We start from the raw sequence: 3612 nt of genomic DNA, 5'->3' as shown, positions 1-3612 counted from the left end.
TGTGTTAAAGGATATATTTGAAACTTAAGGCTAGTTTTAAAAATTAACTTACATTAAGGTTATATTTGATTATTGGTATTTGTAAAAGTCCATTTTAAAAAATCTCTCTATATTATTTTCTTTTCCTATACGTGCACCATCTATTCCATTTCAAGCTTCTTCTCTATATCGCGATTCTTTTTTCAACTCTCAACCCTAGCCGCCCACTCTTGTCGCGATTCCCCCTGTTCTTCATTTCCGTTCCCTCAATCTTCACCCAAGCATCGCCAGCTTCGATTTCTCTTCCAAAATAGCTCCATGGCCAGCTAGAAGAGCAGCTCGAGCTCGCTGTTCTTGGACTCCAGATTTCCCTCGCTCAGCTTGCTCTCGGCCGCAACACCCGATTGATTGGCCCTCTTCGATTTCTTGTTTCTTGCATAAGATAGGCAAGATTGTGGTCTATTTCTTGCATTTTATATATGATTATTGTGTCAGCATTTCGTTGATAGCTAGTGCATTTCCCATTTTCGAATTTTTTGAAAAAAAATATGCGTGCCCTGTGCAGATTCCTCCTCTATCGGCCGATGGATTTACTTTGTTGTTGGATTCTTGTTGGAGGCCGATTGTATGATGATATTATGTATTGATTAAATCGATTTTTTGGACTTTGAAAAGAATGTATATCATGCTTGTGTTTTTTTCGAAAACTTCAGAATTTTGTTGGTTGCCTTGTTCGTGTTTTCTGTTGTGTGTTGATGGTGGCTGTTGGTGTGATGATGTAGGGGCTACCACGGGTGATATGTAGTTCACGTGGTAGCGTTAGAATGAATGGAATTGAAACGTGACGTTGGTTGGGGATGTTTCAAACTATCCAGCTTCGTAGGAATTGGTTAGTGGGTGCATTGGTGGAGCTGATATTGGGTTGTATTATGGTATACTCTAAGGAGCTTTTGGGAGCCTAGAAGTTGGCTAGTGATGCTATGACAGGGACTTGGGGGTTGTGGATCAAACGGACTGTTTTGGTTCGGATTTGAGGGGTTGAACGTGAGCAGATTTTGTGGACTTAGGGGACTTGAATCTACCTCACTGTATTTAAATCTCCTCTTTTTTCCTGTTACCCTGGAAACGCGTGCTCAAGGTCACTGATGCCCAGGTATTTGAGCATTGTATAACTTTCCGGTTATATTTTCTTGACATAGTTGACCGTGAAGTTTTCTAGTGTTTTCTTTGGGTAAGTGTGGATAAAACTGAAATTCATGGTTCTGCAAATCCATTGCTCCATTTTAGAATTTCTATTGTCATCAAATAACCTGGTCTGTCAGGTTGAGGTTGCTGTCCAGGATAATGCCTAGAGGCTCTATGCTTTCAAATTTAAATCGATTGCCCAAGGTAATGCCCATCACGTGGTTGTTTTATGTGCCCCATAAGTTTCATAATATCATTTTTTGTTGATAGAAAACCCTGTTAGATTTATATCCTATGGTTGGTCTTGAAAAATCTTTCAAGCAAAATTTCTCATGTTTATTCCATTTCAATTCATTTATTTAACTTGCATTTAGGCTTCTGCTTTAACAGATAACCAAGAATAAGTATGTTGAAAAATGTAATTTTTTTGTCATTGTGATATATCTTAAAGCGACTTGAACTGGTAATCAGGTAATGCATCACTTTAGATGTCCTGCATTTAAGCTGAATGTTGTTAAGATGTAAGTCTTTTTACTTAGATTGATTCATGTAGATTCCATCTGGCAGAATTTTACTTCTAATATGTGAATATGATCTTTTGTTATTATCATAATTGTTACGTTATTAAATTCGTCGCTAAATTCTACACTTGACTAACGGTAACAATAGGTTGACATTGCAACTTATTTATGTGTCTTTATGTTTGCTAGCTCTTAATGCGAGTCAGTTGATCAGCCTCAGAGAAGCACAACTTCTGTACCGACTTTCTGACGAGGTAAATAAACAAAAAAAAATACTGGGAACCAAATAGCATATGTAGCCATCAGATAGTTGATGCCACTGCCCATACTGTTGTTTATATAAGAATGAGAAGATAGATATAGTGCCTAAGGTGTTTTTTTCCCCAGCTTGCAGCAGATATCTTTAGGGAACATACCAGAAAGCTTGTGGAGCAAAATATATCAGCATCTCTCAATCTATTGAAGTCCAGAACTAGAGCCGGGTATGAGAACTATTATGGTTCTATACTTGACCCTGTTGTAATGTGCAACTTATCTTTGATTTTAAGTTTGTTTTAGCCCTTGAACCCTTGAAGTTTCCTTGGTTTACAATATTTATTCTTTGTAATACGAATGACTAACAAGCTGTGTATGTTTTACTATATAGTTGGTGTTATTGATTAGTTTCTGTTTAATATGTTGTGATTAAGTTGGGTGCCAAGAGACATCTAAGTTTTGTTCTCATCGATAATGCCGTGATACATGCTCCTTGTAATTTTTTCAGGCAAGAATTTTAGCTCTAAATGCATCCTATTTCCTGAAATCTGGAGGCCATTTTGTCATCTCTCGATTAAGGTTAGTGTTTCTGGTTATGTTTTGAGTGTGATCTGTCAGATAAATTAGTCCAATGATCCGTACCAAACATGGATGTACTGTATATCCCCTTATGAGCCAAACCCATGTAGCCCCAAATAAAAACGAACTCAAGATCGAATCATCACGTTTACATGTAGAGACTTTTAGTCGAGTACACGTCCACACAACATCGAATTTCTTCTGCTACAGTTTGTTTGAATTCCAAAAGGTATAACCTTTATCTTGTCTTAAAATTAAGCAGATTTAGGAACTACATGGACAAATGCTCGGATGGGGGTAGCTACCTCACAGTTGACAAGCATGGCAAAGTTAGACTCCAAGCATTGAAATCACTGAAGTACTTAGCTGATGCAGACTGGAAATCAATCAACCCGCCCCCGCATTTGAACCATCGTGAATTCAGATTCTGGGTTTCGGGTAGCACCGAAAAATACCTCACAGTCTTCCGAGGAAAAAGTGCGAAACAAACATTAGGCATTGCAGACTGTGAGTTCGATGGTTCCAACACATTCCAGCTCTTTGCCTTCCGCTTTCACTACCACAAAGCTTTTTGTTGCTGTGGAAAGTACAATGAATAATAAACAATTAGTCATACACAATACTCTACAACGAGGGGATAATCTAGAAGGAGTGTTTCAAGTTAATTTATATAGATTAGTTCATAACTCGATATATAGGAAAGTTCCGAGTTAATTTATATAGATTAGTTCATTACTCGATTTATATATTTTCTAGTGTGTATTGATTTAGAATTTAGAATTAGAATATTGATTTGGAATATTGAAAAATTTTATTTAAATTTTATTTTAGAAATTTTAAATTTTGTTTCATTTATAATATTGAAAATTTGTATATTAAAATAATTTTTTTTTTGTTTTTTATTTGAGCAACGACAACGGATAAAAACCGTTGTCTTAAAGTGTCAATGACAACGGATTTACGCTGTTGCAGAACCGTTGTCTTTGAAGACTTACGACAACGGTTACAAACTGTTGCAAAACCGTTGTGGTAGGATATCTACGACAACGGATATAAACCGTTGTAATAGGGCACGCTTTTTACAACGCCCCCA

General features: G+C 36.7%; 1 long non-coding RNA gene across 2 annotated transcripts; it reads left to right on the top strand.

The window, feature by feature from the left end:
* The first annotated feature begins 251 nt into the window (after nt 1–251).
* Nucleotides 252–3350, top strand: LOC140883769 (uncharacterized). Of its 2 annotated transcripts, XR_012150457.1 has the most exons (6): nt 252–425; nt 545–1368; nt 1875–1939; nt 2073–2167; nt 2449–2519; nt 2782–3350. It is a non-coding gene; the product is annotated as an uncharacterized lncRNA (long non-coding RNA). The 2 variants fall into 2 exon arrangements; XR_012150456.1 differs by having other exon boundaries at nt 252–1368.
* Nucleotides 3351–3612: the final 262 nt, after the last annotated feature.

This window comes from Henckelia pumila, chromosome 2 (assembly GCF_033568475.1).
Source record: "Henckelia pumila isolate YLH828 chromosome 2, ASM3356847v2, whole genome shotgun sequence".
Classification (NCBI taxonomy): Eukaryota; Viridiplantae; Streptophyta; class Magnoliopsida; order Lamiales; family Gesneriaceae; genus Henckelia; species Henckelia pumila.
This window is presented reverse-complemented; position numbering and strand designations above follow the sequence as displayed.